Raw genomic sequence first — 25,775 nt, 5'->3', positions numbered from 1 at the left:
AACAACTAAAAAAGCAATATACATAGGAGAACACTTAATATTTCTCTAACAGATTAGACAATTTTGTCCACGCAATTAAATGATGAGTTGTGCTGTTAGTCTTGCTTTTATAGTAGCAATTTCATTCTTACAAATGTATTTCACAAGGTGAATAAATTCAACTTTAAAGACAGGAGTAGATTGGGATTTCCAATTTTACTAACAATTTTCCTTGCTATAGAGAGGATAGACCATAGTAAAAATGTTTGGTTTTTAGGAATAACTTTAGGAACACTGAAAAGGATAAGGGAGTCAGAAATTATACACTTTTCATTCCATAGAGCTTTACAAAGATATATAAGGTCTAACCAAAATGGGGAATTAATTTTGCAATTAACAACCATATGTATCCAGTCAGCATTAGGGTGTCCATATCTCCAGCATTTTATTTAATCTTTCTTGTACATTATTGCTAGTCTACGTGGGGTGAAGAAACATCTACGTAAAATTTTCCTTGTGTAAACATGCCAGAACAGGGAATATGTGGATTCCTTTACCGGCTATAAACACATTTTTTTCTCTTTTTCTGAGAATACTTGTCTGTTAACTTTACTTGAATAATTCCAAAAAGAAACGTCTGATGTTATGTTGTCCCTATCTCGCCTTCATTATTACTTGGTGGGTTCGGAGCCGATACTTGGCTCTGACTCGGCCGTATCCTAAAGCTCGAGAGCTGCCAGTTACCCAGATCTTGTTTGCCGCTTGAAGCTTCAGGATTGTCTTTGAATGGCTCAGGCTAGGTTGTACTTTTTCTTGTTATTTTTTTGTTAAGAATCTTGATATTTTCTTAAATGTAGTATTCCTTGTAGTTAGGGGTTGCTAACGGTTTAGATACTTCCTGTCTATCTCACTATTTTTTGCTGTTTGTTGTTGAGGCTATCATTTTCTTCTCTTGGGCCTACTAATCCTACATGAATCCGTTTTAGTTAGAGGATTTGCTTCTGTCCTTCAGCACATTTTAGTTAGAGGGCTTCTTTTCCCCCATTCTGTTATTTTCCCTTTTTCAAGCAGAGCTCGCTGTTTAAGTTAGAGACATCTCCCCGGTCAGAGGGGTTGTCGTTTAACTTAGAGACTCCTCTCCTTTCATCCCTTATTTCCCATCTGATAAAAAAAAAAAAAAAAAAAAAAAAATACCTTGTCCTTTTTTCGGTTCTTTTGGCTGATTTTTCTTCTGCTACTGTTATTAATAATTGTCGTGGTAGTTATCAGACATGTCTAAGGAGTCAGCAAAAATATCCAATCCTTCAGGATTCAAAAAATGTGATTCTTGCACTCAGAAGATGTCATTGACCAATGGCCATACTAGCTGTGTGTACTGCCTGGGAGCCGTTCACCTACAGGACTCTTGTTCCATTTGTCATGGTTTTAGCTATAGGGTCCTGCAGGAGTGGAAAACTAAGTTGATTCTGAGAGGGTTACTGAAAGTGCCCTTTGAGGCATCTATGGAAGGGGATCAGGCAGACAATTCAGATAGGCCCTCCAAGAAAGCATCATTGTTGGCTCTGAGCTCGGAACCGTCGAAGGCTCATGACAAGCAAACAAGTTCGTCGGATCCGAAGTCAGTCGGGTCTGACAAGACACACTCTCCTTTGTTTCCTCCAGTATCGTCGGAACCGACCAGGAGCCATAAAAGAAACTGGTCTCTTCCTTGGAGCCGGTACGCTCTATACCTCAGTCTCCTTTGCTGCAGTCTGTGACAGGTAGTTACTGTTTGTCCACCCATTCCTCTCGATCATCCAGGACCCTCTCAGATGATGATGCAGAGAGGGTGGTGAAGAGGTTATTTATATTGCTTTTATAGAGCCCAGCCCATATGGATGTGGAGCCAACTGCCCAACCTACTTTGTCATCGAGTCCTCCTTCCAATTATTCGAGTTCGGAGCCAAAGTGCATGGAAGTCATTGTGGTGGAACCATCGGACCCAAAAACTACTGGTCTCTTGGGTCCGATGTCTGCTTCAATCTCTTCGATATCACCTTCTGTCGAAGGATCTGAAGGCTGAGACTCCCTCGTCAGCTCCAAGGGGGAGAGCAGGATCGAACCCTTGTCCCACTTGGGGCTTTGGCACAGGTCAGTTTGGCTCCTACATCAGCCTCAGAGCCATTGCCGTTGGTGCGGGGGACATCTCCAGGCCAGGATTGTGGTGCCTTCGAGGTGATGAGGAGTGTGCTGTCCTCCCAGACTGCTCCACCCTTTTCTTCAGCTGCTCCATCCCCTTCGGGGCCGGTGTCTACCTCCACACCACCTCTCCATCCAAAGCATAGGGAACCAATGCCCCAGGACACCCTTCGGATGACCCCCCCTTCCGAAACTTCCCTAGAGTACCCCTCTGAGGAGGTTGTTCAGAAGAGGACTTGTAAGAGGAAGCATATAGATTCCCCGGTGTCTTTCACTTCAGACACCGATTTGGAGGACTCAGAAGGGTCCCCATTTTCCTCCTCGGAGGATGTCTCATTTTTAGATATCCTGGAAATCCTCAGGCAGAGGGGTGGCTGGAAATCCCTTTCCCCTTCTGAAGATGAGTCTGTGTATCTGGAGGCTTTTGGCTCCTGACCCTCCACCTCTTCGGTGTCTCCTTCTTTCGACCAGCTACTGGGGGTGGTCAGTCGAAAGGCGTGGAGCTCTCCAGAATCTGTGGAACTGGTTCCAAGGAAGCCCAATAAATTTATCTCAGCACCAGAGGACAATCTTTTCCTGCCTAAGGGTGTTCCAGTTGATGCTACGGTGGCTGCAGCAGCCACAAAGAAGGAATTAGAAGAAACGTCTTCTTCTGTCCATCCACCAAACAAAGAGTCCCGTACGATGGACAGATAAGGGAAGCATGTGTTTTCATCAGTGGCTTTTACCCTTAGGTCTCTGAATTATTTGACCCATTTCACTTGTCTCCAGAGAGATCTCCTCAAAGAGCTGGGAGATACTGTTCAGGATCCTACAGTTATGGGGGCTTCAGATAAGACTGCTTCCCAGCTTGCGACCTTGTCTTCTATAGTCAACTCCTCCATGTGACTCATCTCTTAAGCAGCCGATGCTGCAAGCAGGGTAGCAGGCACAGGAATTGCCTAACAAAGACATTCCTGGTTGCGCCTTTGTGAATTTGCGGAGCCCTTCAAGTCCTCCTTTACCAGCACCCCATTTGATGGCTCGTCATTGTTCAGGCCCAAGGTTAAAGAGATTCTTACCAAGTGCGAGTAAGATGGCAAAACTCTGTCTGCTGTGGGAGAACATTTCTTCGCCCCTACTACACCTTATCCCAAAGGTCGAAAAGGTGGAGAAATGTGGTTCCGGAAATCCTAGGTAGCTTTTGATGCACGTGGTGATTTTTCGCCCCAGGGGCAGAGGGGGAAATAATAATGGAAGATGCTGCTCTCATGGCAGAGGGAGTCCACAGAATCAGGGCGACAGAGATACATTCTCTGGTAGGCCCTTCCAGTGCTCCTGAAAGGAGGCCCACCTGTCCACCTGTGGAGGCAGTTGGTGGCAGAGTGCCACTGTTCCCAGAAGCCTGGCAAAGTATAACAAAAGACACATGGGTGCAGTCGGTAATATCCAGGGGATACAGTATTCCTTTCTCCATACCACCTCTTTCCAGAAAACAGAAATCAATCCCAGGTGTGCCGCCCAATCTATGTGATCAAGCAAACCTAGAAGTTCAAAGGCTGTTAGAAAAACGAGCCATTCAAGAAGTCCCCACAGACCAAATCGGATCCAGAACTTACTCAAAGTTTTTTTATTTCCAAAGAAAACAGGAGACTGGAGACCCATTTTGGATCTCAGCAGGCAGAACAAGTCTGTCAAGAAAACAAAGTTCTGGATGGTGACACTGCAGTCCATTCTTCCCTTTCTGGGAAAGGACAATTGGATGTGCTCCATCGATCTCCAGGATGCGTACTACCACATGAAGATGGACAGGCGATCCAGGAGATATCTACGCTTCCGGCTGGGAGCCAGTCATTATCAGTTCAGAGCTCTGCCCTTTGATCTCACTACAGCCCCCAGATTGTTTACCAAATGCATGTAAGTAGTTATGGCTCACCTGAGGCATCTAGGATTCCGGGTGTTTCCATATCTAGACGACTTGCTCCTTACAGTCACCAGCAAGCATGACTAATGACAGCAAGGGACACTGCAATTCGTCTCTGCTCAGAATTAGGTATCACTATCAACTACAGAAAATCTGCCTTGTTGCCCTGTCAGCATATTACATTTATAGGGGCAGATCTAAATACAAAAGACATGATCACAAAATTGCCTCAGAAGAGACTGTCAACCATATGACATCAGGTTAATCTTAATCAGGAAAAAAAAGATTCAAACAATATTTGTCCTCAAAGTGCTAGGCTCAATGGTGGCAGCAATAACACTAGTTCCCTTGGCACACTTCCATATGAGAATATTGCAGTGGCTTCTTTTTGCTCAATGGTCCTTGCAGAATATTTCCATGTCACACGAGATTCACATTATGGAGACCTGCAAAAGGGATCTACAATGGTGGCTTCGGTCTACGCAAGTAACAATAGACAGGCCATTCATCCTTCTGCAGCCGGTAGCCACAGTGACTGCAGATGCTTCCCAGACAGGGTGGGTGGGCATTATCTGGGACAAACTGTTCAAGGAACTTGGCAGTGACACGAGTACCACTTGCACATCAACGTCCTGGAGATGAGAGCAGTACTTCTGGCATTGCAAGCACTTCAGGGCTCTCTACCGATGGGGACAGTTGCAATTCAAACAGACAACATGTCCATAGTGTGGTACATCAACAAGCAAGGCAGAACCAGATCTTACCCCTTGTGCCGAGATGCTCTAAGAGTATGGAAGTGGGCGGTGTCCTCTCAGCGTTTTCTGATTGCAATGCACATCCCGGGAAAATTCAACGTGGTAGTGGACAAGCTAAGTAGGGCAATTCTGATGCCACACGAGTGGTCCCTAAAGCAGGAAATTGCGAATCAAATTTTTCGCAAGTGGGGCCAGCCTTGTTGCGACCTTTTTGCTATGTCCAAGAATACCAAATGCAGCAGTTATTTTGCCCTGGTCCCCCAACAGGGACAGTTACCCTGGGATGCAGTTGTTCACGATTGGCCCCTGGGACCTCTTTATTCCTTTCCCCCATTTCCTCTAATACCCAAAGTTCTTCAGAAAGCAAAATCACTGGGTTGCAAGCTAATTCTCATTGCCACTTACTGGTCTTGTCAGATTTGGTTCCTATGGGTCCCATCTCTGGGAGGAGCCTTGGATCCTGGACCCAGTTCCAGATCCCTGGCGCATCAGTCAGGAACGCTCCACCCTTCTATTCAGACCCTGAAGCAGACAGCTTGGTTTCTCCACTTTCCGTCTTAGCCAGGCTTTCTGACATTTCCCCTGCAGTATGACACATTTTGATCTCTTCTCACAAATCTACAACTAGAAATATTTCTGCCAGCAAATGGAAGAGGTTCTCTTGCTGGGCAGCCAAAAATCATATTGATCCTTTTATTGATCCTTTTACTGCATCCATTTCAAAAATCCTGGAATTCCTGAATGAGACTTTTACCCAAGGGGCAGCTGCAGCTACAATTCAAGTTCAGCTAGCTGCTATTTCCAGTTATCATGTTGGAGAAATGGGTTCAAACGTTATGTCCCACAGATTATGCAAAGCTCTCCTGAAAGATACTATCCTCTTGAGACCGCCAGTAAGATAATCACCTCCTCCTTGGGATCTAAACTTAGTCTCAGCTTCCATGATTCTCCCTCCTTTTCAACCAGCTGCTACCTGTTCTCTGAAGTTCTTGACTTGGAAAACAATATTCTTGACTGCCATTACCTCAGCTCGGAGGGTATCAGAATTACAAGCTCTCTCCATTTATCCCCCTTAGTTAGTTTTTCACAAAGACAGAGTTTCTCTCAGAACTAATCCATCCTTCCTACCAAAAGTTTGCTCTGAGTCAAATTTAAATAAATAGAACTCCCTGTTTTCTTTCCAAATCATAGCAACAAGGCAGAATATAGACTCCACCAACTGGATGTGCATAGGCAGTTGCATTTCTTCTTGCACAGGACAAATGACTTTAGAAAATCTGACCAATTGTTTATATAATTTTCAGAAAACAGAAAGGGTACTTCAGTCTCAAAAGTAACCATATTGAAATGGCTTGCAGACGTCATCACCTATGTTTATAGCTCACAAGGTAAGCAGCTTCCAGGAAAAATTTGAGGTCATTCCCCAAGTGCATTATCTACCTCTACGACATTTCAGGCTAGACTGCCTTTGGACTCAATTTGTGCGGCAGCTACTTGGGTTAATCCTCATACCTTTAGCACTCATTACAAGGTAGATGTGGCCTCCCGGAACAGGGCATCCTTTGGTTCCACTGTTCTGAAGAGTTTATTCCCTTGAGCCACCCGAGAAAGAGGGTGCTGGGGACACTGTCCCATCAAGCAAGAATGAAGGCAAGATAGGGACAACATAACATAAAGAAGTTATGTACTCACCATAACATTCCATGTTTGTTTCCCATGATCTCACCTTCTTTCTTGCATCCCCCCCCTTCCCCCCTTCCTGGAGGATTAAGAGGAATTATTTGGTGTTTAGCTATATGTGCTATAATTCCCTTCCTGCCTCATGAATTGGATAAGCTTATGGTCTACCAAGGTTGTGTACTCGTACTAATTAGAATATATATATATATATATATATATATATATATATATATATATATATATATATATATATCTATATGGATTCCTATTACAAGAACAAAAGTTTACTACTTCAAACTTGTAATAGGAAGCCTCACTTCTGCGAAAGTTCACTTTAACGAAAGTGAACTTAAAGTGCACTTCACCGAAAACACCCGCAGCACAGTGGAGGACATAAAAAACAAGCTATGTCCTCCACTGTGGTGCGATAGTCACAGACTTAGGGTTAGGGCACGGGTTAGGGTAAGGGGATAGTTAGTAAAGCTATCCCCTTAACCCATGCCCTAACCCTAAGGTTCGTGACTATCGCACCATAGTGGAGGACATTGCTTTGTCCTTCACTGCACTGCAGTCATTGTGGACCTTAGGGTTAGGGCACGGGTCATGGTAAGTGGATAGCCCTATGGGCTATCCCCTTACTATGACCCGTGTCCTAACCCTAAGGTCCGTGAGTACTGCACGGAAGTTCAGTACAACACCCATTTGTTGGACTGAACTTCGCGTAAGTGCACTTTCGATTAAGTGCACTTTTGCTGCAGTAAGCATTCCATGCACCATTTCGAATTAGTGAAAATTCGATCTAGTGTATGGAACCCATATATATATATATATATATATATATATATATATATATATATATATATATGTATATACATATGTTTAGTCTAGTGTTATGGGTTAGCACAGACTCTCAAGCTTTAGGGTACAGCCAAGTTGGACCGAGTATCGTCTCTGAACCCACCAAGCAGGAAAGAAGGTGAGATCATGGACAACAAACATGGAACGTTGTGGTGAGTACATAACTTCTTTTTTTGCTAAAATCATTTTCTGAGAATTTTATAGATAACAGATATTTATGAAGTGTTCTTGGGTGAGCTATTAATATTTTAGTATGTATAAAATCCTTACAAGTTTGGATGTCCAGCCAACTACAATTTTTCAGACTATATCTGTTGATTAAGTAGTCCACAGAACATATTTTATTAGCTGAGAGAAATATATTCCAATATAATAGGTCACCCTTCTTAAATTCTAACATTTTCTGAGTATCAAAGGATATCACACATTCATTTGTGTAAGTAATAGGAAACATAATTATTAATAAATTCTTAATTGATTAGCAAGCATAAGCTTTTTAAACAATAGCAATATTTGGTTTATAAGAGGCGTGAGAACAAGTTTTGACCTTTCACTTTGAATGTATATTTTTAAAATCCATATAAAGATGTTTGTATGTATTTGAGTATATGGTTCAAGCAATGTCCTATTACTATTAAGAAGTAAGGTTTCATGTACTGATTTCCAATATGATGTATAAGAAGTATTATTCCAAAAAAACACTATGGTAATGAATGTTGAGTTTAAATAAAAATCAATATTTGGAAACCCTATACCTCCTTCATCCCAGCTTGTGGAGTGCCAGAGAAGAGAAATTCTTGTTTTTTTGGGATACCAAAGGAAGTTCAGTAATAAGTTATTAATTTTCTGTTTAATTTTGACAGGTGGGGAAATTATTAGAGCTTGGCCAATGAATAAGATTTTAGGTAACAGTATAATTTTGATTAAAGTTAGTCTGTCTTCAAATGTGAAGAAGAGTCTTTTCCAACTATCAGTTAGACTAGTAATTAAGTTTATAAGTTGTTGGTAATTATATGCGAGTGATTTTTTTTAGTAATTAGATTCAATAATGATACCTAGATATTTAATATGCGTGACCTCCTAGTTTATGTCTCTTTTGATCTAAGTTTCATAGTAATATTTTTATTCACTAGAAATGCCTGAATTTTGTTGTGATTGAAGTTTAGATCAGATATGTTTGCAAAGAAGTCTAGATTATGTAATAGGTGATCTATTGAATTTTCAGTATCATTAGAAGTTATTAATAAGTTATCAGCAAACAGCTGTATTTTGGGGGATAATTTGTCTGACACTTTATATATCCTTTAATGCTGTCATTATTTCTAACATAATTTGCAAGAGGCTCAGTAGCCAGGACAAAGAGTAATGGGGAGTGGGGACACCCCTGTTTAGTACCTCTTAATATTTCAAATGGGCTAGAGATAAGATCCAATCTTTACATAGGCTATGGACCTTTCATATAGTTTTTTAATTACTCCTATAAAGTCTGGGGAGAAATTGTATTTTTGCAGAGCTGTAAACAAATATGGTCAACTTAGAAAGTTGAAAGCTATATCTATATCATGGCTTAAAATAGAAAGTTATTTTTTTCTTGTTTATAAGTCTGTTAAGGACAGTAATCTAATTACATTGTCACTCATGTGCTGACACGTGGAATGGCACAGTGATTCTAACATGACAGCTATATGTTATTAACTTCCATTGCTTTCTCTAGTTTTGCATATGGTTAGGCACCCAAGTGTTTTGCAGATAAAAAAGCTGTAGATGTGCATAAACAAACTATACGAGTGTGCAACATAAAAGGTAATGGGGAAAACTCATTATCACCAACGTTATCAATACCAAACGCACAACAGCCGTGAAGTCTAGGTATTGTGGATTAAGCCAAACACAGATGACTTTTTGGATCTTGGCAGTATGGAACTCAGTGAAACACTATGCCCCTTACCACAATTGACTAGTTTTTGTCTTAAATCCTCTTCTTTACCAGGATGAGTTTCAGACCCACAACACTAAACTGGGTGGCAGTGAATACACAGGATGGAGAGATGTATGAAAATTGTGCTTTCACCTACAACTAAAAAAGAAGGGACTTATTCAATATAGCCTTGTAACTTTGTTGGTATAGTTGCTGCTGTGATAAATTACACAAATAACTTTACAAATGCTACCTTATAACTTTTAACATGTTTAAGCTCTTTTTTTCTGTTTAAATGGCTATAGTGAGCAATTCATACAGTAATGCTGTTAGTGCAAAATTATATTCGTCAGAAATGGAATCATGGGAGATAAAAAAAGAGGCTGCATAGTCAGAATTTTGCATAATGAAAATGTCCATGAAGAAACTCTTATAATGCAGGCAAAACAAATTTCACAAGATGGAAGCACTAGAACAGCAGCAGTTGGGCAAAGGGTTAAAAGAAATTATATATTCTTATGGCTTTTTACACTGGCTTCCTTACTTGTAATTGAAGCATATTACTTCAGTCAACATGTAGTCATACAGAGAGCATCAGATGGCTACATCTGCGATTCCCAAATACCGAAAACAAAGCATTGAAAGTTAAAGGTAAATACATAAGGTTGCACTATCAGCCTGTGAAAGGCTTGATTCAGAAAAGCTGTGCATCTGAAGTCTTTCCTTGCAATTAATAAACAAAAAAGCCTGGCTGCAAAACCATTAAGTCTTTCTGTAAAGTCTTGCTCAGCAGAAATACAAAAATAATGTGCATTAATTTTATCAGACAGGACAGGACAAGATACACTACTCTTCCAAGGTGGTGGTGAAGTGCTGCTTAAATTATGTACTCGCACTTTAGTGCTGCTCACACTGTATGGAACAGTCTTATGCAGTTACCTTTTATTTATTATTTATATATTATTTATTTAGCATTTGTTGACATGAAAGTCTGACTAACACTGAGCCTATTTTTAGCGGAGGCCCAGGGAGAAATGCTCTAGACATATGCCTTTGGAATGTGGGAAGAAATGGGATTACCCTGAGGAAACCCATGTGAATGCAGGAAGGACATGCAGACTCCGCACAGAAGTCACCCCAGCCAAGAATCGAAGAGGAGAACCTCTCGCTGTGAGGTGATAACATTGACCACTGTACCACTGTGCCTCGTTTTTACATTTGATGTTCTGCTTTTTGATATCTGGGAGATTCACTGATGTCGGAGTATGATCCTCTCTGTACAATTACAAGCTGATCAAAGTGATATGCTTTGATCAAAAACTAGGAAGCCCCTTTCTTTCTGCGGTTGTTCCCAACATCTCATAAAAATGACATTTCTTTTCCTGAAGTGATACAGCATGTTGTCTGGAAAACAAGAGCGATCTTTTATAATATGTTATCATGTGTATGAGGAAAAGTTGCACACAGACAGAACATTTTCTGTTCAAATAATTAGTGATCAAATACTAAGGGACATGTTGCTTTTGTCAGGACTCACAATGAGTGTTTAATAATGGATGTTTTGCCTTCTGTTTCTCATATGCAATATAATAATGCATTAATTTTTCTGGAATATTTAGTGATTAGAATATGCTGTTAGAGTAAAAAACAAACAAAAAAACCCAGCATGCAGCATTTCCTGTGCATCCGAACATCAGTGTGTTGCATTATTTGTCAGTAATTATGTTTAATAATAAATGGTAGAAGCAAACATTTGTTGCATACTGAAAGCTATTTGCATTTTCTGCTCCACAATATTTTTTTACTGCTTGAGAGACTTTCTACCATTTTAAGCCCAATGTGGAAACACCGCTCAGGTAATTCCAGCTGTTGTTTCATATACTGATCCATTATCTGTAATATTAATCTACAACACTCATTAATCTGCAATAACTGTGAAAGCACAATTAAAATCTAAACCAGCAACCAGTTGTTTGTAACTGCCATTTAATCAGTAACCACACATGTACAGGTAAAGCCTGAAATAGTAACAATCAATATATGTACCTGTTTTTAACATTTAAATTATACGTTATCTATTATTCATCAGTAGCAGTTGTCTGTAATTACCTAAACCATCCAAAACAAAAGCTAACATTGAATTGTTTACATCTTTATAGTTGTCCATCTTGTTTTATCTTAGCAGACAAAATGTTTCCTTATGGCTAATAAAGATGAATACAGAGCTCAGTGGTGTGTGTACCAGAGGTACTTGCTTGTGTGAGTCTACTGAATATCCATGTATAGCTCTGTGTATGTATGTGTGTCTTTGTGTGTTCATGTGTGTGTGTGTATGTGTGTATGTGTGTGTGTGTGTGTGTATAGAGACGCACACATGTGCACACATGCACACACACACACACACACACACACACACACACACACACACACACACACACACACACACACACACACACACGTATATTTAAAAGACCAGTTATGTGATGAACAAATGAAAGAATGAAAAATGTGTATGACCGCTTAAAAGAATACATAAATATTTTAGTATAATACCATGAAGGAATGACTAAAATTGAGTCTGAGTGTATTTACATGTAGCACCTTATTAGGAGAGCCTTTGATTGGTTTATAAAAGCAGAAAACTGTATAAATAGGAAAACAATGAACAAATCCACAAATAAGAGACATAATAAAAGAATGAAGAACAACTGAAATAATATGTAGTAGAAAAATAGATAAATGTGGAATGTAAAATCTATTTAAGTCTATATAAATAAAAATAAGAAAAAATATAAATCATTCATTAAAAAAACATTCTGGGTCATGATGAAAGTAATCTGAGAAGAATTCTTATTAAAAATTGAGGGCAAGATGTAGGTTTGCATGGATAGACAGATGGATGGACTGCTGGATTGGTTATTACTTGTGCTTGAGAGAGAGTGCAAAATGCACATAGAGCATGTCAAAAGACTAGTAAAGTATAGAAATAAAAGATATACAGCCAGTCAGAGAAACTTAAAAAATGTAGAAAAGGTCAAAGGAGTACAAAACTGTACTATGTGATTTTAATAACACATAAAGTATTGCTAAAATCAAGGATTAAATTTAAGAGAGCAGTATGATATGAAACCAATACAGTGTGAAAAAAAAACAGCAATGGAGGGATTACGGAAAGAATAACTGTTGTTTTGTGAACAAACAGATTAATGGAAATGCGGAAAAATAAAATATCCCATCTTTCTTGGCGAATATTCATTCCCTATATCCTAACATGTGTATGATATTTCGGCAAAAATGTCAGAACTCTGGCAACACAGACAATCAAGCTCTAATGCTCTAGCCTCAAAAGACAGAAAAAAAGAAAACTTTTTTTTTTTTTGCTGGGAGACAAGCCCCTCCCCCCCACTGCACCCCACACCTTCTGCTAAATATATATAACAACTCTGAGATCACAGTACAGTGAGACATTTCCCACTGCCTGAAGTATTGTAATCTCTCTCAGGAAAAAACTGGTACAATTTGATGAAATGCACTGGCTTTTCCTTACTTTTGTGAAAGAACGTTTTGACATAGGGTCTGTATTCCATTCTAACAGACTTTTGAGATTTTGCTTAAAAAGCTGTTACAGACACAGTAAAGCTGCCAGCATGCTGCATCCTAATATCCAAGCAACTGGAACAGAAATGTACTTTATTTAGCTGCAATGATTTTGAGTTTTCTCTTCGTTGAGTGATAGCAGCATTAACTCACCATATTCCACACCTTTCTGCTCTCCAACCAGCTATACATATTCATTTTGAAATAATTCAGTATTAAATAATTTTGGAAAGTATGAGTCATCTCACATGTATGAATTAATCTTTACCATATATTTATTAATTTATACTGCTAGTGAACTGACATATGAAATCCATGGATTATCATGATCTTGTTTTGGATTTGGGAAATGCACACACTTGTTAAGCATCCCTCAACACTGTTAAGCTATAGTCTTGTACAAAACATTAATCCCAATAGTGGCCATCACACCCAGAACAACAGCGAGGACAGCAAAAAGCTTTAAAGTATATTCATACACTTCATTCAACCCTTTTTTGGGCTGAATGATGCGTCTGAATATGTTTTAACAGCTTTTCTGTTTCCCACCTCAACTTTGTGTTAACCATTCTCTGTAGGGCAGCAGTAAGTTTGTTAAAAGTTTTTAAAAAACATCTTTCTAGGCTGTATCCCACTTAGCAGTCCTACCTTTTTCTCTAGCTTTTTAAGTACATAAAAGCAAGTTAAGCACCATGCAAAACAAATAATTATGATTGGGTATTTCCAATCATAACTCTGGTTTATTTTTTTCACAAGGATGTCAAATTCAACTTGCAAGTTAAACTTTTGAGTTGAATTTCCGGACATTCATGATCAGAAATCATATAATAATTCTCTATATCTGACATGTTTGATACTTTTCTTCACACCATTGTAGTTATTCACAATTTCCTCTATATTATGTATTTATCTGCATTTAGTCACTCTTCATCCTGTTGTTTGCCATGTGTTGGAGCTTTTCTCCCTATGTCTGCAGTGGAGATGGGTGTTCTAAACATCCTCAATCAACATATGTAATAATCAGTCTAATGAAGCAACTCATGGTGTTAACTTGTCTAAGATATACATTTTAAATAGCACTTGTTAAGATTCCTTCTTATGCCAAGGAATTCAGAAGCTTTACTAAAATGTGCAATTAACACAAAATCGATGATTTTGACGTGCAAGAAAAGTCTCATAGGAATCAGGTAAGGGAGTAGATTACAAATGATTATTATGGCAAACTAGATACAAAAATATTCTGGAGAAACATTTATGAAGATTTTGAACATGAAAAAGATGCAAAATGCATTAACGGATTAATGAAAATCCAAAATATACATGAGTAAAAGAAATACTACAAAGTAACACTTAAGGAGATATAAACATATTATAAAGAGATGTCAAACTGACAATCTCCTGCTTCAGATGTTGTACATAGCTTCTGATTGAAGGTACCAATATACGTTCATGTGGATCACTGTTGCATTAGCCTTAGCTATATGGGTTATTTCTTGCGAAGGATATAACAGATGGGCGGCTTCCTAAGCTTCAGGGCACGTTCTCTGTGCCAAAACCATCAGTCATCTTGAGCTGAGCTGACTAAAAAGACAGCTTTTGGTACCAAGCCTTTCAGAGCTTTCCTGCCACTGAGGATGATACTCCCCTGAGGCTATCTAGGATCAGCAGTCAGCTTGTACTATTTAATTTATTGTGCATATTAGTTCCCTTTGGGGAAAAATCCTTCCATATTAATAAATGTTTGTTTATTAACACTTACCTGTTCAGGAAAGTTATTTTAAAGCTAGTAGTTTGTGTTTTAATGGACTATCACAAGACTGTACTGTACTTTTAAACAAGAGCTTTCTTTTTTCCTGTCAGTTTAAAAGTTGTTTAAAGCATTTGTAAACTATTTTTCTGTGTCAAAATTGTGTTTATTTTACTTTTTGAGGCTGGCAAAGAACATTTGCTTTTACTGTATTTTTATGTGAAAAATGCGACATCTAATGTTGTTAACCTTCATTCATTCCTTACTCATGAGTGTCGGTTCTGTCCTCGGAACTGAGTCTGCCATTACACCAAGCTCTCACCAGCCAAAAAACTCTCTAGCTAAGCCTTTACCCCTATTGCCCCTCTCCATATTACCTCAGATCTCATTTGTCATGTACAAAACAAGATGTGTCAGGCCAGCTCTCAGCTAAGCCAAATTTTTTCTTGTCAAAAGTTTCTTACTTAAAGTTTGTCTTTTCTTAAAACTAATTTTCTCTTTTAATCGTATATATTTCTTGTAATTTGTGTCTCTCTCTCCCATTTTCCCATTTTCCCTTTTCTACCAAAGTTGGTAATGTTTGTACCATCGCTAGTACAGACCTTTTCTCTTTACCCTCTGGGTACTTAACTTACCATTGCTGGTATTCTACCCTTTTCCTGTTAAAAAAAAAAAAAAAAAAAAAACTTTAATCAAAATTTCATACTTATATAATTATAACTTCCTGTGTCTCTTTTGTTTAGATTTTCCTGCCTGTTTTTTGTCTGGATAACGCGGATAAAAAAAGGTACCATGGGCTTCAAACACTATGATCATTGTAGTAGAAAAATGCCCAATGTGGATAACCATACTTCTTGTGTTTATTGTTTAGGGGTCCCTCACCTTTCTGCGAAACCCCCTTGTGAGATCTGCAAAGGGTTCAGCTCCTGTATGCTAGTGTAGCAAAAAAATAAACTAATGCTGAAAGAATTGTTGAAATCTCGTTTCTTGGAGGATATCTGTGAGATGGAGGGCTCACCCCCTCCAAAGAGAGAATACAAAAAGAGGAGCAAATCATTATTCTCCACTCCTCATGACTTTGAAACTAAGCAATTGGAACTGAGACAGAAAGTCCCTAAATTGGCAACATTTTCAGCTCCGAGACCTAAACCTTCGACCTTGACACCAGCTTTGGTGCCGTCTTCTTCTTCTTCAGCACCTATGACTACACCGACAATGGCACCGACAATTACTACAACTTCTGCACCGACTCACCTTTCAGCGCCAACAATAGTCATCCTGGAACTGGTCTCTTCCCCTATCCCTGTACTTCATATTGGTCTTTTGACCTCAGTGCCAAAAGCTGAAATAATCCCCTGGAACAGATATTCCCCCTTGGTGGATCCATTTGTTGGGCAGCAGTATAACCCTTTCTTAGAGCACCCCACTTCACCTTCAGGGATGTCTACATGATCCTCCAAGTGTCTTTCAGAACTGGACATAGTGAGGATCATGGATTAACTCTTGGAAGCCAGAGGAATATCATCTCCATCCAAACCCTCCCTCCCACTCAGAGCCGAGGGATCCTATCCAAGGTCTCCACAATATTTTTCTCCTTCAACCTCATTGCAGATTTTGGAGCACTAGTCACTGATGTCAACTCCAGTTCCAGGTTCTCGGTACCAGTGGTAGATCTTACCACTGTACCGGAGCCTGCCCTTTGGCCTTTGACTCTCCCTGAGCCAGGCCTTCCTCAGGACCGAGACTGGTCTGTCAGCACTGTTTTCCCTGGCATGGTGTCTCCTGTTTGCACGTCTGCCATGGTTCCAGTTGCCTTGACAGAGGCATCTCCTCCCATAGCTTCCTCCCTGGCAGCGGGTTCTTTGGAGCGAGGTGTTACCCCGGTCCCGAGGTTGTCTTTCTCGGTTCTGGGCTCCCACCCCTCTTTGGGAGGACCTGCTTTCCAGGTGATGGAGAGGGCTTTGGCCTCTCCACCCTCTCAGTTGGTCCCCTCAGCGTTGGAGACCCCTCATCCCACATCCTCTGAGCTGCAGTTGACACAGCACACTACTCATGGACACTGGGCTCAGAAACCTCAAGACATCCTTCAGCAAGGTTCCCCCCTCTGCAAGATTCTCCTCAGATGCTCCTGTTGAGGAGGTTCCTCACAAGAGATTGTGCAAGAGGAAGCACGTGGATTCCCCAGAGGAATCCTTGACCCAAGATACAGACTGTGATGAAGGGGAAGGGTCCCTTCGATCACCCCCGATGGTGTCTTCTTTGCAAACATCTTGGAAATCCTGAAGCAGCGGGGTGATTGGAAGACCACCACCCCTTCCTCTGAGGAGTCCGTATTCTTGCAGGCTTTCTGAGCCTGGCCCTCTACCACCTGGGTGACCCTGCCTGAAAATGAACTCATACAGCTCATCGTGCAACGTGCATGGAATAGTCCTGATACCATTGAACTTATCCTCTGGAGGTCAGACAAAATTCTTTCACCCCCCCCAGAAAATAATCCTCACTGGTCCAGGGCTCTTCTAGTAGGTGCTATGGTTGTGGCAGCGGCCACTAAAAAAGAGCTCGCTGAGGAGAGCACTTCAGTCCATCCCCCAAACAGGGAGTCTCGGGCGATAGACAGACTTGGGAAGCAGGTGTATTGTTCAGCGAACTTTACCATCCAGTCCCTGACTTATTTGGCACATTTTACTCAGCTTCAGAGAGACCTGATTATGGAATTCTCAGAAACCCTGGCAGGAGCAGTGCCTGATGAGGTACAGGACAAAGTTGCCTTGCAGCTTATAACCCTGGACTCCATCTCTAATTCGTCCATGAGGTTAATTTTGCACTCGACCAAAGGGGCTATAGTAGTGGGCGCAGGCGTTGTTACAAGATGTCACCCCTGGATGCGTTTTGTGACTTTGCGGACCCTTTTAAGTCTTCCTTCCTTAATGCCCCTGTAGAGGCCTCATCTCTGTCTCTGGCTCAAAGGTAAAAGACACTTTAACCAGGTGTGAAAACAATGGCAAGACCTCATCTGCCATGGGTGTATGTTTTTCCACACCCCACCGATCCTATTCCAGGAATCAGAGGAGTGGAAAGATGTGGTACAAAAAATCCCAAAGTACTTTCCATGACACACGTTGTGAGTTTTCCCCCCGGAGTAGGGGGGAAACTCAACTGCAAGATGCCCCTTTAGAGGCAGAGGGGGTCCCCGTAACCAGAGGTCAGAGATTCTTTCTCTGGACAGTCCTACCAGTGTTCCTAAAGAGCAGTCCAATTGCTTATCTCTGGAAGCAGTTGGTGGTCATTTATCTCTGCACCACCTTGCCTGGCAAAAAATAACCATAGACTCCTGAGTGCAGGTGATAATTACCAAAGGTTATTTCATTCCCTTCAACATTTTCCCATAGCCTTTAAGGTGCATTCCCGACGTACCACCCAGTCAAAGGTAATCAGCAGCTCTAGAAATCCAAAAGCTGCTTCAAAAAAGAGTCATCCAAACAGTCCCTCCAGACCAAATAGAATCCAGTTTTTACTCAAGGTTCTTTTTGGACCTCAGCATCCTAAACAAATTTGTCCAACAAGAGAAATTCTAGATGGTCATGGTACAGTTGATACTCCCCTTCCTGGGCAAAGATGATTGGATGTGCTCTGTAGATCTTCAGGATGCGTATTACCACAAAAAAATGGACAAACGTTCCAGAAGATTTCTCCACTTCTGGCTTGGAGCCAATTACTACCAATTCTGAGCACTGCCCTTTGGTCTCTCCACAGCCTCCAGAGTGTTCACCAAATGCATGGCAGTGGTAACAGCTCGCTTGAGACTGCAAAGATTCCAGGTGTTTCCGTATCGAGACGATTGGCTCCTCATCACCCCAACCAGGCATCTAGTAGTCTTGACAATCCATTTGCACCCTGCATTTCTTGAAACAACTATGGATAACACTAAACAAGGACAAATGCAAACTAATCTCTTCTCAAAAACTGGAGTTCATAAGGGCATGATTTGATACCCAGTTTTGCCTAGGCTACCAACCTTGTCACAGGATACAGAGACTCAGATCGCAACTCTGAGTGATAGTCAGGACAGAGTGCCAGTTTGAGCAGTCCTTCAACTACTAGGATCCATGCCAGCATCTATAATGATGGCCCCACTGGCAAGACTGCACATGAGGCTTCTTTAGTGAATCTCCCCATGACATTTCAAATCAGGATAACAATTTGCTGCAAACAAGACTTACGTTTGTGGATGAAGCCAGAAGAGAACCTATGGAGTCGACCTTTCTCCCCTTCTCAGCCCAAAACTATAGTGACCACAGATGCCTCCCTGATAGGGTGTGGAGGGCAGTACCAGGGAAAGACTGTCCAAGGCACTTGGTCATCCATAGAGGCCAATCTGCATATCAGTGTTCTAGAACTGAGGCTGGTGCTTCTAGCGTTGCAAGCATTTAAATCTACTCTCTCTTCAGGAATGATTGCCATCCAGTCCGACAATATGTCAGTAGTCTGGTACATCAACAAACAAGGCAGAACCAAGTCCTACCTGTTGTGTCAAGAGGCCATGAGAATTTGGCAATGAGCGATAGCTTCCGACCCCTATCTGATAGTAATGCACATTCCTGGGAATTCCAATGTGACTGCAGACAAGTTGAGTGGATGCATTCTCCGACCTCATGAGTGGTCCCTCAATCCTGTCATACCGAAGAAGATTTTCAGTTGCTGGGGCCAGCCTTGCTGCGATCTATTTGCATCCCCCTCAAACCACAAATGCAACAGCTACTTTGCCCTAATCCCTCCAAAGGAGGAGTCCCCGAGGGACGCTGTTCTACACGATTGGCCCACAGGACTTTATCCACCAATACCACTGATTCCCCAATTTGTAATGAAGGCCTGTTGGTTGAAAAGCAGAGTGATCATCATTGCCCCCTACTGGCCATGACAAATTTGGTTCCCCTTCCTTTGGCCTCACCTACTACAGCAACCTTGGATTCTGGATCCAACTCTGGAACTACTATTGCATCCACAGAAATTGACATATCTGAATTTATCAAACCTCAAGCTGACAGCTTGGTTCCTCCACTTCTGGTGATTGCCAGACAGAACAACTTGTCCTCCCCTGTCTGCAACATTCTTCTGGCTTCCCATAAATCATCCAGCAGGAAGCTTTACCTCAGGAAATGGTAGAGATTCATTATGTGGTCTCGAGAAAAAGGGATAAATCCCTTCTCTGCACCATTATCAATGGTTCTAGATTATCTGTCTAATCTCCTTCAGTTGGGAGCTGCAGCTTCTTCAATTAGAGTATATCTTGCCGCAATTTCTAACTTCCACAATGGTTTTAAAGACTCATCCTTAATCTCTCGCCATCTCTGTAAACCTTTTGAAGGGAGTATTACACATTAGACCCACCTTCAAACAACGGATTGAGCTATGGAATTTGACATTGGTTTTACAAGCCTTGACTCATCCTCCTTTTGAATCTGCTGCCAATTGTGACCTAAATTTTTTATCCTAGAAAACCTTATTCCTATTAGCCATTACTTCAGTAAGATGAATTTCTGAGTTACAGTCATTATCTATTAAACATCCCTACATGATCTTCCATAAAGACAGAGTATCACTATGGACTAATCCTTCCTTTTTAAATAAGGTTATCTCTGATTTGACAGTTAATCAAATGATTGATCTACCAGTCATCTTTCTAAATTTCTCAGACAGATGAGTATATACATTACATTTGCTTGATATGCACAGACAACTCCATTTTTATCTTGACAGATCTAAATCCATACAAAAGTCTGACAAATTGTTTACATCATACCCAGGCTCAGAATTAGGAAAACCAGTTTCCAAAGTTACTTTGTGTAAATGGTTGACAGATTGCATTTCTTTTACTTATCAACGAAGCAAGGTTTCTTTACCTTCTAAAATCAAAGCACATTCCACAAGATCATAGGCAACATCTGTTGCTTTCCATGCAAGAGCGTCCATGGATGACATTTGTGCAGCAGCAACATGGGCCTCTCCTCAAACCTTTATCACTCATTACAAACTGGATATGGTCTTCAAGGAGAGAGCATTCGTTGGTTCAATATTACTCAGGAATATTCTTCCATGGGGTCTCCCAGGAAACAAGGTAACTAGGGACTCTGTCCCATCAGTAAGGAATGAATGAAGATTAACAACATCAGATAAAGAAGTTATGTTCTTATCATAATGTTCCATCTGTGTTGTTGATCTTCATTCATTCATTACAACCCACCCACCATCCCCCTAAGAAAGACTCTTGGAGGTTCAGCTATCATCCTATCATAGGATAAAGAAGTTGCTCAGAAAAAGCCTCCACTTTTCTCTCTGTAATCTATCCTTTCCTTACGGGTAAACTCGATCTGAGGTAATATGTAGAGGGACACTATGAGTAAAGGCTTAGCTCGAGAGTTTTTTGGCTGGCGCGAGTTTGGTATAATGGCCGACTCAGTTGCGAGGACAGAACCAACAGCTATCAGTCATGAATGAAGATCAACAACACAGATGGAATGTTATGGTAAGAACATAAGTTCTTTTTTTATCAGCTTTTGTTGCTTGTTTTCCATTTAAAATAGCTACCATTTCCAGCTTCACCACGGAACAAACTGTCAGTACCATGGTCGGTGCTTCTTCCAACTAGAAAAAAAAGTTAAGCAACAGACTTTGCCAAAACAGCAGGCTAAGAATTTTTCTCAGCTGCAGGAGGGTGACTTTGCTGTGGCCATTAGTTGTACCTCAGACCACTCATCTTTACCCCGGATCCATCTGGGTTAGCACCTACAGCCACTATGGAAGGAGGATTAGCTACATTCTCTGCGGCTGTTGGGGTCCATTCACTGGGCAAGTGAGAGCCAGCTTTATTGATCCTGGAAAACAGAACAGAGAAGGCTTCCATTTTTCATCAGAATGTTGTGCATGTCCCTGGAGACGCTGCTGATTCTATTAATAACACTGTTGTCCACATCTTTCCTGTAAAAAAAAAAAAAAAAAACTTGCCATGTACCTTCTCCTTCTTCTCAAATTTCCTTGGACACGAGTAGTTTACTGGGTCTGGCTCAGGGTTTAATTCAGGCTATTGATCCTTTTTATAAAGCAGTTTCTGGTTAAAGAAAGAGGGATTCCTCTTTAGATAGGAAGTTGAAGGGACAGATAAAGGGTTTTCTCCTCAGATTTCTGATTCAAACTCAGAGCAGAGCTCAGTTTCTGATTCTCCATTGTTTGCAATGTGTATATGACTCAGTGGATTTTCTACCAGGGCTATATCCACTTTTGAGGAGGTTTGCATGGCTGCATTTTCAGAACCTCACAGATTATGCTAAAAATTAGATTGGGATAGAGGTTTAGATTTCATCCCTTCTGCTGCAGAGGTGATCAAGAAGTGTGATGAAAGGGGTAAGCTGATACAGAGAATCTCTAATATTTTTCAGGCCTCCTTTTCCAAATGTTTAAGGGATTCTCTAACCCCTCATCCATTCTTGAAAAAAAACAAAATTAGCAGTCTCAACAATATGCAAGTAAACAGACATTTAAGAAGAAATGGCAAAGTGCTGTAAAAAGAATTCTGGAACCTCCTAAAACCAAGAACAGTCTAACAAGCCAGTATGACTATTTAAGGGACCTTGCTCCCCCCCCCCCCCCAACGTTGGCATCCCCATTTTCCTTCCAGAAAGTCCGAATCTTCAGTTTTCTCTTTGGCAATAGATAGTTTCAAATATGTTGTGAAGATCATTCATCAAGATTATAGATGGCAGTGAGAGGAAATTCCTCCTTTCCGGGGGTAATCCCACATCTACCAAATCAGGCTGTTTTATGTCCACCTGTCCTTCACCATGTACTGTCCTTCGGAATGATAGAACCAGGTCCTCGTTCCCAGGTGAGGAAAGTTTTTTTTATTCAAGGATGCTTTTAGTGCCAAAGAAAGAAAGAAAATGCTTGGAGACCAGTCCTGGAGCTTTCTTTCCTAAACCTGTTTGTTATAGTGCCCAAGTTCAAAATAATGTAATTTTACAACCTGTTGCCTCTTATTCCTCATTCTAATTTCCTGGTAACAGTAGATTTAAAAGATGCTTATCACATACCTGTTTATCCAGACTTCAGGAGTTTGTTAAGGTTTTGTATGTTTCAATCACATTTTCAGTTCTCTGCCTTTGGTCTATCCACCCCGCCAAGAGTATTCACAAAGTATCTATCTCTAGAAATAGCTTAATGCAGGCTACACAGCATGCAAAATATTCCATATTTAGATCATTTGCATATCTTTGCAGAGTTTTTTTCAAAATTTCAGGAATCTTTCACTTGGGTGAGAGATCTCTTACACAAGCTGGGATTCCAAGAAAACATTCAAAAGTCTTTGTTGACTCTTTCAAACAGGATTGTGTTCTTGGGGTGTAAGCTTGACACTGAAGTTCAAAGAGCTTTTCTTCTTTAGGAAAAAAATAGATTCAAATCTAGATCTCTTTCTAAGGTTTTCCACTCAGACTTCTGGCACTGCAAGGGAATTTCTCAGGATTTTGGATCTTGTGGCATCCATGGTTTTCATGATACCCTTGACAAGACTCCATATAAGAAAGATAGATTGGTATCTGAAGTCTTTTTGGTCCCAGCACTAACTTCCTTTTTCTTTACAAAGCCCAATGCTGGAGTTTGTCAGAAGAAAAATCACTTGATGGAGACAGCAATTTTTTTTAAAATCCAGGACTCCCATTCTCCCTCCCTGTTCCAAAGCAATCAGTCACCACAAATGCCTCAGACTTTACTTTGGGAGCAGTTTCAGGAGGGACAAAAATGCAGGTTTGTGGGACACCGAAGACAGATAGAAGCACATAAATATAAAAGATACTTGCCCTGATTGGGCATGTAACCCTTTGAATCATCATTTGTCCCTGAGATCTCTTCAAGTTGTTAAAGACAATACCACAGTTATGTGGTAAATCAACAAGCAAGGGGGAACCAGGTCATGCCCCATTTGCAGGCTAGCATATAATATAACTTTACAGCACAGTCTAAGAGTACAGGCATCCTGCATTCTGTCAGAGCAAAATTATGAAGCACACAAGCTGAGAAGACAAGGGCAGACCCTCATGAATGGAAACTAGATATGGTGTCTTTCAAAATTAGATCCATCTGTGGGGAGTTCCTGAAGTATACCCATTTGCCTTCACCCCAAACAAACAGCTGGCAAGATTCTGCTGCAGGAATCCATGCAAGAAGGCATGGAAGACAGATGACTTTTCTTTCCTTGGATAGAAATGTTCCTGAATGCTTTTCTACCCTTTTCACAGATATCCAAGGTACTTCTGAAGATTCAGAAGGTATCCCTGAAGATCATAGTGGTGACTCCCTCTTGGCACAGACAACAGTGGTTCTCTCTTCTTTTGGAAATTATCATGTGTTATTATCATGAGCTTTATCACAGAATGGAGCTTTTTAATAAGATCAGGGTATATTTGATAAACCTTGATCACAATCAGTTTCAGTTAACTGCCTGAATGATAGAGTCTTAATTCCTTTTAGGCACCTGTGTACCGAGGACATGCAGCAGATACTAATGGGTGGAAAAAAGCCTTATTAGAAAATCATATATTAGTTAATGGAAAAGTTTTTTTCTTTTAGTTGATGCCAACAACCTAATTAGTACCCATTCAGGACTCATTGTCCTCTGGTTTTATGATATTAGTGTCTTAGTATGGCCTTTCTTACTCCTCCATCAAGGTTCATTTATTAGCCATTTCAGCATGTCTGCCACTGGATCCTCCTCTTTTAATGCATTCTCATGTCAAAATGTTTTTGAAAGGGTTTTTTTTTTCATAAGAGGTCTCCTAGAAAAATGGTGCCCCCTCCTTGGGATCTTAATTTTGTGTTAGAGAAGCTAACACTTGCTCCATTTAAACCAGCTAACCTGACTGACTTGAGGTTCTTAACATGGAAAACAGTTTTACTGATTGCTCTGACCTTTGCAAGAAGGGTGTCTGAGTTGCAGGCTCTTATGGTGAGTCAACCATATTTCATTTTCCACACAGACAGGGTTTTTGGAGAACCAATCTTTCTTTGTGAAGTGGTATCTGTGTTTATTTTAAGCCAAATTATCCATCTCTCCATTTTCTTTACTGAACCTAAAAATGAGGGATAACGGGTCCTGTGTACCTCGAATGTCCTTGTGCTATCTTGACAGAAGTACATCTTTCAAGTATTTGGATCAATTGTTCATTTCTTGGGAAGGTAAGAAGAAGGGACAAACTGTTTCACAGCAGACTGTTCCCAAGTGGTTATCTAAGGCTTTTGCCTTTTGTTGTATTCATCATAACAGACAGGGTCAAGGCCCACTCTGCCAGGTCCTTGACTTCATATATGGCTTTTTGGAAAGGGATGGATTCTAGAAGTATTCTACTAGCAGAAACTGGGTCCTGTGTACATAGTTTTATAAAATGCTATAAGCTTGATTCCTTCTCTTGGTCTAGATCAGGCTTTGTTGGGACCGTTATCTAGGGGCTCTTGGACTCTTCTCCTTCCACATCCCAAATGTGGTAAGCTAGGGTAATCTACCCATATAGCTAGGACTACAGCAGCAATGGTCAATATGATGAACATAGTGCAGTTGTGTAAGTAAACTTACCATAATACTAGATGTTCGAATGATCACTGCTGCAGTGGCCACTCCTTCTGTCCATTCGCCTTGTTTTTGGTGTGTTTTTTTATGCCAAGGTGTGAATACTTAGGTTTGTTGTTCCTAGCATTGTCCTTTTAGGGCTGAGACTCTCTGTCTCTGTTGGCATGAAAGCTCTGAAGAGCTTGGCATCCAAACCTTTTAACTCAGCTCAGCTTGAGTTGACTGATGGTTTGGGGGCATGCAAGTTGCCCTAAAGCTTTGGAAGCTGTCCATCTGTTATATCCTTGGCAGGATGTAACCCTTATAGCTACGGCATCTGCAGCACTGATCATTTGAACATCTACTTTTATGGTAAATTTATTTACACAGCTGTACTTTCTGCACCCCTATCTCTTTATTAAAATACATTGTCTGTAGTGACATCCTAATACAGCAATGGCCTGGAAAATGACAGGGAAAATCTACTGATCTTACAACAAATTATTTTTTGATAACCTGCCTTCTGTATGTGTTGCTAACATCTCTTGTGCTATTAATCTTTAGGAAAA

General features: G+C 40.6%; 1 protein-coding gene across 1 annotated transcript in view; it reads left to right on the top strand.

Annotated features, from left to right (window-relative positions):
- The window catches only part of LOC122815187 (anoctamin-2-like), a 2,140,961-nt gene that overhangs the window by 1,306,012 nt on the left and 809,174 nt on the right, over window positions 1–25,775 (top strand). The window lies entirely within an intron of this gene.

This window comes from Protopterus annectens, chromosome 11.part0 (assembly GCF_019279795.1).
Source record: "Protopterus annectens isolate FY-2018-M chromosome 11.part0, PAN1.0, whole genome shotgun sequence".
Lineage (NCBI taxonomy): Eukaryota > Metazoa > Chordata > Ceratodontiformes > Protopteridae > Protopterus > Protopterus annectens.
The sequence above is the reverse complement of the archived record's forward strand: the minus strand, read 5'-3'. Positions and strand labels throughout refer to the sequence as shown.